General features: G+C 29.9%; 1 protein-coding gene across 12 annotated transcripts in view; it reads left to right on the top strand.

The window, feature by feature from the left end:
- The window catches only part of LOC145286261 (trinucleotide repeat-containing gene 6C protein-like), a 143,939-nt gene that overhangs the window by 5,555 nt on the left and 125,785 nt on the right, over window positions 1–12,599 (top strand). The window lies entirely within an intron of this gene.

Genomic DNA, 12,599 nt, shown 5'->3' with positions numbered 1-12,599 from the left:
TGAAAAAAAACTTTGCATCAAATTTCGCCCTTCGCGATCATGGCCAAGTACCTCTTGAATATCCCTCTACGACTAAACACATTAAACGAAATTCATATATATTTCCAAACTTATCAAGAACCTTGATGCCAGCAAACTAACTGTTCCTGGCAACATTCCACTCATGAGCTGAAACCGGAATTAGCTTCTATTCTTACAAAGCTGTTCAATCGTTGTTTAAAGAAAAAGTGCTTCCCATCACTTTAGAAAACTTTGTCAGTCTACCTATTATTTTAAAATATTGAAAATTGGTCTTCTGCATCTTAGTACAGACTGATTGGTCTTCTTTACATTGTAAGTTGTTAAATCTGTAATGGATCACAAAGTTGCCTACCATCTCAGCAAAACAAAAATGACCAACTATATGGATTTCATTCTTTTAGGTCAACAGCTGACATGCTGACTGTAATATCAGATCGAGTCAGTGAATAATCTATTGATGGGGTTTTTGTTTCTACAACACTAGTTCTTCAGATATCAAAGTTCTGCTCTACAAGATTGTTAACTATGCAATATCTGAGAGTGTCATCTCAATCATTAAATCCTTTTTCTCAGATCTGTTTATAAAAGTAATCTTTGATGTGTAAAAGTCTGAAGCATTTTGTATCAATGCTGGCGTTTGTCAATGATCGATTCTAAGCCCCCCAATCCGCAAACTAATATTTAATATGATCTCTCAAATCACATTCTAAGATCATTCTTTGACATTTATGTCGATGACACATGCCAGCACTTTGAAGAACATCAATGATTACAATGTTTCTGATTCTCTCTCTTCTGACATCTAGCATGTAGTACAATGGGAGAGAAAGTAGTTACATTTAATATATCTAAAACCAAAACGTCTCTCCTTTCACTACCAACACTTGGAGCATCACATTGCGCTAATTGAAATGAATGGCTCTCTCTTTGAATAGGCCCTTTGTTTTGATAAGCTCCTCTGGCTTATTTTACCTCCGACCTGAAGTGGAAGATTTACATTAGATCTATTGCTAAGGTTGTTGGAAAAATGGTTGGATCATTCTACTGCTCCAGAAAGTTTCTCACTTCTAATGCAACCCTCTATATATATGAGTTGGATATGTCTTAAGATGAAATAGTATTGTCACATCTAGGAAAGTGCAGAACACACTTTCCTATTTTGACAGAAATCTAATGGGTAATGTCCTTATCTTGTCCCAGCCGCCTCTTTTTCACAGAAATGACGTTGCTAGACTTTCCCTACTCAATTGTTATTTGTTTGTAAATGCTCGATTGAGCTTCAATCTCTGATTTCTTATGTAAAAAAATTCACAGCAAAATATCTTAGTTAAAACCACTGTAAATAATTATCCTTTCTTCGTATATGCACTTGAAGTTAAGCAGCACTTTCACGAGCAGAGTTTCTTTCCAAGAACTGATTGTCTGTGGAATAATGCTTGGGAGCTGTTTCCTAGATGACTACAATATGATCGTTTTCAAGTCTGATATAAACAAATTTTTGTTGTCTTTCCTTACAGAATCAAATTCTACCTAATTTCAACTATCAACCAATCCCTCAAAGTGTTATGTCACCGTCCACCTGACAAACTTATTAAAACTGATTAAAAAGTGATTTCAGATCTTGATAAGCGGTGACTGATTCGTAAAAAAAACAAAAAAACAAAACTAATGTCGACACTGTTTTTAAACCCTATTTTTTACTAGTATTTCAAAAATGGATTATACTCATAAACAATATTTTTTATTTCTGTAGAAAAATAAAATTATCAATTTTATAAAAGTAAAACGTCTGCAGAATAGGAATTTTTTTCACATATTTCTTTGCTTGGAGATCATTTGTGACCATAATGCATTACTCAGCACAAAACAGTTATCTTTAAAAAATTGTGTAAACAAACAAGTGTCAACAAAAAGACCTTGTTAAAATCGTGTCCAGCTAGCATGCATAATATTAATTTTTTTTTTATTTAATGAAATCTTTTTTCTGACAAAATATTTAAGTTTTTACTGAGCGGACTTTTTTTTTATGATTTTCCTAAACAAAATCTTTCTTTTTAATCTTCAACTCCGCATGAATTATAATAGAACTGGGTTTTTATTTACATGCAAATTAGGGCAAAGTTAGACAAAAGGTCAGTTTTTAATATGGAAAAAATTCTCCTCCCAAAAACAGACAATATGGATTTGAACAAAAATAAAGATTTTTTCACTCTAGTAGAATTTTTTAAAACATATTGTTACTGAAGTGTAAGGGGCTACTGTGATAGGGAAGGGGAAGCAATATAAATAGGGGTGGCGCAAAAGACGTTTGTTTACATTATATTTAAATTTCTATATTTTGGTATGATCATGAAAGGAATTCCAAAGACAAATAGTGTGAGCAAAGTAGATACTAGAGTATAAAATCTTCCAGCATCTAAGAATCTTTACAGTGAAGGGGTGGGATTCTGCTAGTCGGATGTGTCGTAGGTATTTTTGTTGATAGGGATACAAGTGGTAGTACTTGTTAAGTACGGGTATGTAACACTCGTGTGATTTATTCATTACTGTAATTGTGCAATTGTTTTTTTTGTTTAATTATGAATGAAACTTAGATGTATTGTAAATTGACATAACAAATTAACAATAAATGTTTACTTAATTGACATAATCTTTTCAAATGACCCCTCCCCCTCACCTCGAATTCATCCGAGTTCAAAATTGAGGAGAGAATGTCTCATGCAAAGACATTGTATTGTCAGTTTTTTTAATGCAACATTTTTGATTTCAGTTGACTGTTGGTTTTACTCTCTGGGTCATATTGAAGACATTTACTTGTTGACTAAAAAAAAGGAAGAACTTGAATAATCATATAAATTATCATGCGGCATAATCATGTTAGATCAGCAAAGTTAAGCAACGTTGAGCCTGATCAATACTAAAATGGGTAACCATTTGGGAATACTAGTTTGCTTATCTTGACAATTGTCTTGGACTTCTCCCTGCCACTGGAATCAAGCATTGCTGATTCATAAGAGGTATGGTTAGAGATTAAGCAAGCCTTTCTTCACAATTACATGTGTCACCATCTTTACAAGGTGTATCCATTGTCTCAAGATAGAGCAGAGGCCATGTGTAAAGTTTTTGTTTTAAGCTTTTGAAAATTCAATTTTCCATTAAATTTGATCCATACCGATTAGACTTTAGTTTATCCAAACTCATTTACTATGAATCAAGAAAGATTTCTTGAATTTCAATCTTTTAATAAGACCCCTTATGCTTAAGCCTTAAATTTTGAACTTTTTTTAGAATGAAAATTATTTAATGAATTTTGATTAAAATTAAAATAAAGATTTTAGACATAAGGTTTAGTATAATTATCTCTTGATTTTAATATATGTAAAGAGAATAAAAGTGGTGCAAATCTTTTTTTTTTTTTTTTTTTTTTTTTTTTTTGAGGGATTAATTTTAATCATCTGGGGGCAGGTTTTATATATATATGTGTGTGTGTGTTTTTTTGGCAGAGGAATATCCCTTCCATAGTAAAATAATTCCTGAAACAAAATAATTCATTGCCTTTTGCAGTTAGATTAAAATCAGATAATTTTAATTTATGTAAATGGAATAAAAGCGGTGCAAATCTTTTTTTTGAGGGATTAATTTTAACTATGTGGGGACACTAATTATAGGAAACTCAGTCCAAGACAAATTCTCCTAATTATTTTTAGAAAATTTCCATAGAGGACTAGTGAAAGTATACGGTTTCTTGTAGTGCCATTAATAAACTTGAAGATTGCTCTATGGCAATTTATTTTGATAAATTGGGTGTCATTTTTCCATTTTTGTCTAGAGTTGTAATATAAGTCCTGCTTTGCATTAGTATTCTGCACCGGAACTGCTTTAACAGTATTTCCACTCTTGTACTCTACTTATACAATTAACATGTGTTCTCTTCTAATTAGACCGTTTCATCTCTCAGCATCGACTTCTAGTCCTCCCAGATTAGATTGTCTGAAGATACTGACTTCCTGACCTAAGATGCACTAAATATTGATGTTATTGTTTTTTTCCTTTGCAAAACTCAATCATGCTTTGCAAAGCCAAAAACAAAAACAGCAATTTTCCTCTACAAAACAACTAAACCAAACTAAATACCATGGATAAATATTTGAAGATATAAAAAAAAACTTGATGCATAGAAACTTTTAAAAATTACTGTATTTGGTATTAAATTGATATGCCATAAAACAAAACAACCAACCAATCTACATAATCCGTTTTTTTTTTTTTTTTTTAATTTTTTTAGCATCTTTGTCAATAGATCCTACTTTCGCTTTCATTCCCTCTCTTCAACGGGAAACTGAAATTAAAAATTTTTTATGTTGAATAACATATTTAGGAATATATTACAATTTTATTTACTAGAAAAAGGAAGATTATCAGAAGCAAATCTATATTTGTCAAATAAAATTTTGAAAATCAGGACATAAATTAGTTTAAATTGTACAGATTAAACAACAAACTCATTATCTTGTTAATTCGAATTGTTTGGACTATTGTTTCCAGCCTGAGTGTTGCTTACACATTTTGACTGATAACCTCTGACCTTCTTCATGTGTATCTTATTGTATTCGTAATCTGTATGGAATTTCTAATGGAATCCTCTATTTAATCCACTGCATAGCACACTCATGTCGTCCACTATTTTTGTGTAAAAGTCTAAGTAATCTACAATTGTATTTTTCTTATTCCTTGCAATACAATCACAATACATTGCAATAAAAGTTGTGAATTACTCAAAACTTCTACCTTGTCATGGCTGACGAAATGAGAGCATGTTATTCCTGTGAATTAAATAGCGTTCCATTCGAAATTCCATGCAGATATCAGAGTTCAACAAAGATTTCTAAGGTCGACAAAATACACCTGAAGAAGTTTGGAGGTTACGTCAGCAGAAACATTATGCGACTAACACTTAAGATGAGAACATTAGTCCGAATAATCCCAATTATCAATTCTCATCTCAAAAATTCAGAAACATATTACTTTAAGATGACAATTGCAGGCTTGATGCTTTGGCAATTTTTTGCACTTTACAACAAAGTGATCACATTTTAAAAACAGAAGTTTACAGCAAAAAGTAGTTTGTTCAGCTGTTGCTTAATTTTTTTCTGTACCAGTTACATATCGAAAGATCTATTTTTTTTTTTATGTGTGCATGCAATCTTTTCCATAATATTGAGTTGTGATTTAGTTGACGAAAACAGACGTCCTGAAGCTCGTGCATTTATATACAGGTGATTTCAACATCACTGCACATGCACAATACTGATTTTCATCCAAAGATGGATGCTTGCCAAAAACAACAGTTCAAATTGAGATACAAATCTAACAATACACCATATTACATATCTTGTCTCCTGCCAGGAATTGGCAGGAGACTAGATACAACTTCGTATTTAAGACCAACTGGGACTAAATTACATTTCTATGATATCTGCTGGCCGAGCAACTCAACTTGTTTATGTTCCTGTATTCTTGTTGCAGTTAAATAAAACATCTGTATTATTGTTGAGAAAATGTTGATGCTTTCCTTCAAACTCTGGTGACTCTTTTCTTATTCCAGTCGGATACCTACAGACACGGCTAACTCAAAATCACAGAAAAAAACTCTTTTCTTCACTTGACAAAATGGCTATCTCCTGTTTCAACATTCAACAAACAACATCACTCTACAAATTAACAACCACAATGTCATTAAAAACATGCATACCTTCTGATTCAAACATTTTAAAAACAAATTGGGCCTGTTTTCACCAACTAAATCACAACTCATTACTACGCAAGAGATTGTGTGCGCATATAAAGGAAAATAGATTGCTTGTTATGTAACTGCTACATTTTTTTTTTTTTAAGTAGAGTAATAGATTCTCTGTCAATCAAGTTGATCCCTTTTGAAACAAAATATCTTCACTTTTTGACTTATGTAATAATCTCTTAGCAAAAGCAATGCTGTGTTTATTGTTGATTTCCTTTGAAATTAATTTGGAAATCTCAATTGTTCAAGTGGAGATTGGAATTTTCAAGACAATATCTAAACACTAACTGGCAGTCTGGCATTGCCCATTCGTATAATACGTTTAAATGTGATATTTTAATTTATGCAGATTGTATATGTATTATTATAGAATTAACCCTCTATTGATTTATTATGAGGAATAATTTGCAAAAAAAAAATTTTTAAAATAATGATAATGTCGTTCATCAAATTCTGTCTGTGTTTGTTTACAATATCATGCCAGGCGATATTTTGGCTTGACGATGAATGCCCTGGAAAGATCACTTCTGATTAATGTTTACTTTTAAACTATGCAAACAAAGAAATGATTTGAAGTGATTTGTTGAAATTTTATTATCTCCTTAGTTGGTGTAACATAAAATATTCCCCTGTAAAAATTATTCTTTTTTTTTATCTATAAGAAAGAAAAGACGATTTTTAAGATTGGACTTTTTACGATTTTCAATACTTATTGGATGAATTTCTGTACACAACATATCTAAGAACACTGCCAGACATATAAATTAGCTTTGTGTGAAATTAGCAAAAGATAGGCTCGGTTGTTTCGGAACCTATGATGAAGGAACACACACACACAAAGTGACTTTTATTTAATAGTAGAGATAATTTCTAAAGTTGTTGGTTCTGTTTTCTCTAAAGGACAAAATGAATCAGAAAATCTTTAGGAACTATTGCTACAGATTAAAACAGAGTACTTTCTTTTTACAGAGATATTTTTTATCTGAAAATAAAATATGAATAATTATAGAGCAAACTGTTTTAGGCTTTCAGTTTCATATGAAAAAAAGAAAGATTTACAATTATTGTAAGTAGTTAAAGTGAATTTTCGACTGCATCTAATATATTGGTTTTAAAATACAGCACCATTTAACCAGACTCTCAATACTGTTTGTGTTAAGGTAAAATGTGTTGCTTTTTACCACAGACTTTACCTGCCTTTTGATTTACTTAAATTGAATAATAATGTTTGTGCGATTTATCAATGTATGCGTAAAAAGCAAGGTTTGGCAATATGTGGTGCAATATTTGCTCTAGGTGGATATCCGGTTTCCACTGGCAGGAAGTTTCTCTGGAATATCAAATTCATATGTATATCCTGGATAGGAGAAATGATATACAGTGCTTAGTATTCCCAAAGGGTTAGCCTTCTGTTATTGGCCAAGCTCAATATCGCTTAACTTAAGTGATCTAAATGAGAATGAATGAGTCGACGTGATTATGCTATATAATATGGGGTGCATAAACATTTGATTTTACGTTTTCTATCAATTAAGTTGAGTACAAAATTGTCTTTTTATTATGAAGTTAGAACACTACCATATTTAATTAAAACTTCAAAGATAAAATAAAATTTGAAATGAGGACAAAAAAGAGAAGGAAAGTTACCTGAAATTGGAAATAATTTCTTCAGACCCCCCCCCCCACACACACACACGAATAAAAAGAAACAACCAAATTGATGCTAGTCATTTGTATCTTGCTGATAGTTATCTAGAGTTGTCAATTTTTTCATTTGATTAGCCAATTTACATTTATTATTGTTGTAACATGTTATTGGCAATATAATAATGTACTTACAATTTTATTTTTTAAATTAGTTATTCCGGCTCAGACAATTGCTTTTATGGAACAGTTTTAAATAATCAATTAAAAATGAGGGGACAATTAATTCTAAATTGAAGAAAACTAAATTTTCAAACAAATAAAAATTATAAACTAAAATGACTTATCCATCCTAGACGACACGGTGAGTGTAGCCAGTCATATCTAAAATTATGCATTTTAAACAAGTTTCCTTTCTTTTTCAAATATATTTTTGGCATAAAAATCCCAAACTACTAATTATTTCTATTAAAAAAAATAATTCATGTTTAAACAAAAACAAAAAATAAAAACATTTCAGACAGTTTAATGTTTTTTGTTTTATTCATAAGTAGATGGTTTCACCTGCTCTTTATCATATTGCAATTTGCTATTCACTACTTGAAATCAACAAAACTAAATTGACAAGGAAAAGAAGGCAATGTTACTGCTATTGCTACCTCAAATTTAAGCTCTCTCTCTCTCCTTCCTCTCCTATTTACTCACACGATTTTTTTCCCTTTTTTTTTTTACAAGAGTCACCACTTATCCACTAAGGGTTAATGAGTGTCAGGTGGTCTGTGAGACAACACCGTGATGATTAGTTGTGATGAAAATTTTATAGAATTTGACTATTTTAAGAGGATGGCTCAACAAAACTTGTTTACGTTGGACATTGATCATTATGTTCAACCAGTGTCAGACTTCGACATCTAGGGTTTCAAAACTTTGGACTCTACCAATTTTCAAACTTGTGACTCCGAGGATTCCCCAAACTTCTAATTTCTTTACTTTAAAGTCTTCCAATATTTAGCCTGTATATTTATTCTTCAGAGATTTATATATCTAAATCTAGCTCCTAGCATTAAAAAAAAGTCTAACTCTGACAAAATATGATTCCCTTTGACTCAGACTCCGTAACCCTGTGTCAGAACCTAACTAGAACTATTGTATTGCCATTTCTAAAATCGACTTGTCTTACACAACAGGTATTCATGAATTGTCACCTGTGAGTGGGGACGATTTGTTCAAACACAATTTGTTCACCTTGATCTCTTATTATTTTATTATCAAATTAGCATCAGTTCAAAGTTACTCAATTCCGTTTGGATTAATATTCAGATGGGTTCTACTACAGCAGAAATCAAATATCATCCTAGCTCAATATTAATTTGAAAAAAAAAAAAGTTGTAATGAATAATTACTTCTCGTATGTTAACAAATAATGCTCTTATTTCTATCTTGAAACTCAATTTGTTTTTCAATTAAAAGAAATTACCTAATGATGGAAAAATGATTTTATTAAACTAACATTAAGAAAATATTTTATTTAAAATTTTGAAATGCAATTTCATATTTTGTATTATTACAAAATAAATGCAAATTTATAAATACAATATAAATTATTATTGTATTTTCTTCCAAAAATGTTTTTTCTACATTTCATTAGAATTGTTGCAGACTGTTTTTGTTTTTCAAAAGTACATCAATCAATTTTCAGATTATATTTGGGCAGCATTCAAGTTTCCATATTCAAGTAGTTTTTAATTCCTTCAACCATCACCGTGTCGTCTTGAAAAGTGTCGACTTTGACGATGATCGTTTATGGGAATTTTGCATCATTTAAATTTCTGTTCAACTTTATTAAAAAAAAAACATTTCCCTAAAAATTAAATTTTTAAAAAGTGGAATAAAGCTTTCAATTAAAACATTTTTTAAAAGTATAAATAAATTTTGTTTCCAACACTTTAATATAACGAAAACAAAAAAAATATTTTAATTATTTTTCGAGTGCATATGTATCAATCAACAACTGCAATTTTAAGTTAAAAAAATATTTAAAGTAGAGGCCAAAATTGATCTCAATATTAATAAAATTATGTGACAACTTCTCATGCGTCTGTTTGTAGCTTCTGCATTAGGAGTAAAGTGTGATATCTGTTCTGCTATTACACTTCATCTTGTCTCTGTCTCTGTCTCTCTCTCTCTCTCTCTCTCTCTCTCTTCAGTCAATGAAGGAGAAATCCTTCTAGATCGAGCTAATGTTTATTTTTGTCCTACTTCAGCGTCCCTTTTGGGATTTTCCCCACATTAAAGGCCGACCTTGTATCTAACTCTGGGGAATCAAATTTGGACTGGTGCCATTTCTATTTACTCAATCATTTATTGAAATAAAATTTAAAAAAAAAAACAATAACATAAAACAAATTTTTAAAAAATGTTATTAAAAGATTAAAAAATAAAACAAAAAACATGATAATTACAAAATTATATCCACCAGAATGCATTTTCGTTTCTTAGCGAACAAATCAACGATTTTAAACTTTTTGTAATGCTTGAAACCAAGAAAGATTAAATTATTTGCTGATCATTTGAAATTATCTGCCATTTGGAGTTATTTATCAAATAGGAGATCATTTAAACTGACTTTAAAATGCTTAGTAAATCGTCATACATTGCAAAAATTAAAGTTTTGGAAGCTATTTACTCTCCAATAATTTAATAGAGATTAAGTATACAAAATTATAAATTTAACTTTCAAGATCCTATTTAAAAATACTAATTTGATAAACAAAGCAACCCTAGCAATGACTCCTGGGCAACTCAAATAACACTTTCACTGTATTTCTCTTAATATTTCAATATTATTTTAATGCATTAGCATTATTAGTAGTAATACTATAATAATGTTAATGCAGTAAAATAATATTGAAAGAATTAAGAGAAATACAGTGAAAGTGCTATTTGAGTATTTATTTTTTAAAAACTTTTAGAAGATTGTTTTACGATAAAAATTCTTGCTTAATTTATATAAAAATTAAGCACAATGCTAGAAAGTTAAGGGTTGTGTGTGTGTTGGGGGGGGGGCTCCCCAATTTTATCCATTCCCTAAACTAATTTCCTTCACCACAATACCACATTCAATCTACGAACTTAAACTATCTAAAAAAAAAATTCCCAGATGGTTTTTGAAATGAAATTTACTTTAGAAATTTTTATTTTTTCTCAATATAAATACAATTATATATACAATGTAGAGTGCGAAAACACACAAAAATAAAAAATAAGAATAAAAAATGAACCTACTACTACTAATGCACTAAAACTACTAAGAGAAGTACAGTGAAAGTGTTCTTTTGAGAAGACTTGTCAGATTCTGGTGAAATATTGCATTTGCTTGTTGTATATCCAAATGGATGTACCCGAAACTACTACGACTACTAGTTGTGTTTGAAATAATAAGTAATATGCATTAATATAATAAGATCTGACACTTAAGTATCAGATCGTATTTTATTCTTCTCATTATAGGTTGTTGTTCTAATTTGCCTAAAAGTTCTTTGATTAGTGGAAAACTTTCATAATCTACAGTGCAAAGAATATCTGTTTGAAATAGAAAGCCATAGAAACAGAGTTATTTTTAGGATTTCTCATATTTGGATTCTATCATTTCTTCTGTTAGCTGCAGCAGTAAACATTCACTCATAATTTTCGTGGTTCCTTTTTTCTCATTCTGAAGAAAACAAAAACCAACAAAAATTAATTTTCAGAAGAATGCTAAAAAAATAATCATATCCATTATATAAATGCTATAAATTGTTATAAATTAATTTCCAAATCAATGGTTAGAGAAATATAGCCGTAACTTCATTAGATGAATACTAAAGACATAAATTAACTAGATAAATGCTAAGAAAAGTACAGTCATAACCGTTCGATGAATGTTATAAACTGTTATAAATTTTCAAATGAAGGCTAAAAGAAATGAATACTAAAAACATCACTTCAAATAACTTTTTTTTTTAATAATAATAAAAGTATTGTTAATGCAAACAATACAAAATAACTTTAACTTAATTGTAATAATCTTATGTTTGATCCAAAATACTTTGATTATATTTGTTTTGATCATTAAAATTCTTTTTAATTGTAAATTTAATGGGTTTAATGTTTATTAAATGTTAATGTTTATTAAAATTAAACCATTCATGTCTCTGTATAAAGTTCGATTTGTGTGTACGTTTATATATTTGTATGTAAAGGATTCCTTTCTTAACTAATTATTAGAAATTTTCAATACACAGCTGGCAAGGGTGAGTAATGTGAGCTATATTTAGTTTTATGCAGGAGACAAAGCAGTTATAAACCCCTCTGTGAAAATCTAAGTATCTTTGATTTTTGTGGAATTTCGACAATAAGTATTAGCAAGTCTAACAACGTAAACAATTTGTTGTTGAGCTATTCTTTTAAATAATCAAATTTTACCCAATTTCCATCATCAAAATGATCAAAGTGTTATCTTGCATTACACTCATTAACCCTTATCCTCAAGTGGCATCTGAGCCTTGATAAGTGGTGACTCCCAAGTAAACAAAAAAAAACAAACAAAAAAAATTAATAATACACCTCAAATTTCAGTTTCTTTGGGGCATTTGGGTAGGCATAATTTGGGCACAATGTTCTATTTGAAAATTTTTTTCAGATTTGTATTGAACTTTATAGACACAAATTAAATCATGAATTTCAATTTTCTTAGGACCCCTTAAAATCCTATATGAAAGTTATCTTAATAAAAACCACTTGTGAGGCTGTTAAACCTTTTGGAAATTTAATCCCCCACAGTGTGCTGGGAGGAAGCTTCACATGCCTCCCTGCAGTGACTTTGTCCACAATACATTGTAGTCTATATTGCACTGTAGAGAATCTACTGTTGATTTTATAACATTATCTGTAAATTATCACTTTACTTAAATTTGAGGAAGTTTTTAGAATAAAAATCATATAATACATTTTGATTAAAATTGGAATAAAGATTGTAGACATAAGGTTTAATGACATATTTTGATTTTATTAGTTGTAAAAGGACATAAGTCATACAAAACTATTCTGTTTGAGGAATTTTACTCGTCCTGAGACAAGTATTTCTCTCTTAGTTTAC

This window comes from Euprymna scolopes, chromosome 10, assembly GCF_053919585.1.
Source record: "Euprymna scolopes isolate OS-2025 chromosome 10, ASM5391958v1, whole genome shotgun sequence".
NCBI lineage: Eukaryota > Metazoa > Mollusca > Cephalopoda > Sepiida > Sepiolidae > Euprymna > Euprymna scolopes.
Note: the sequence above shows the minus strand (reverse complement) of the source record. Positions and strands in the feature narration are given on the sequence as shown.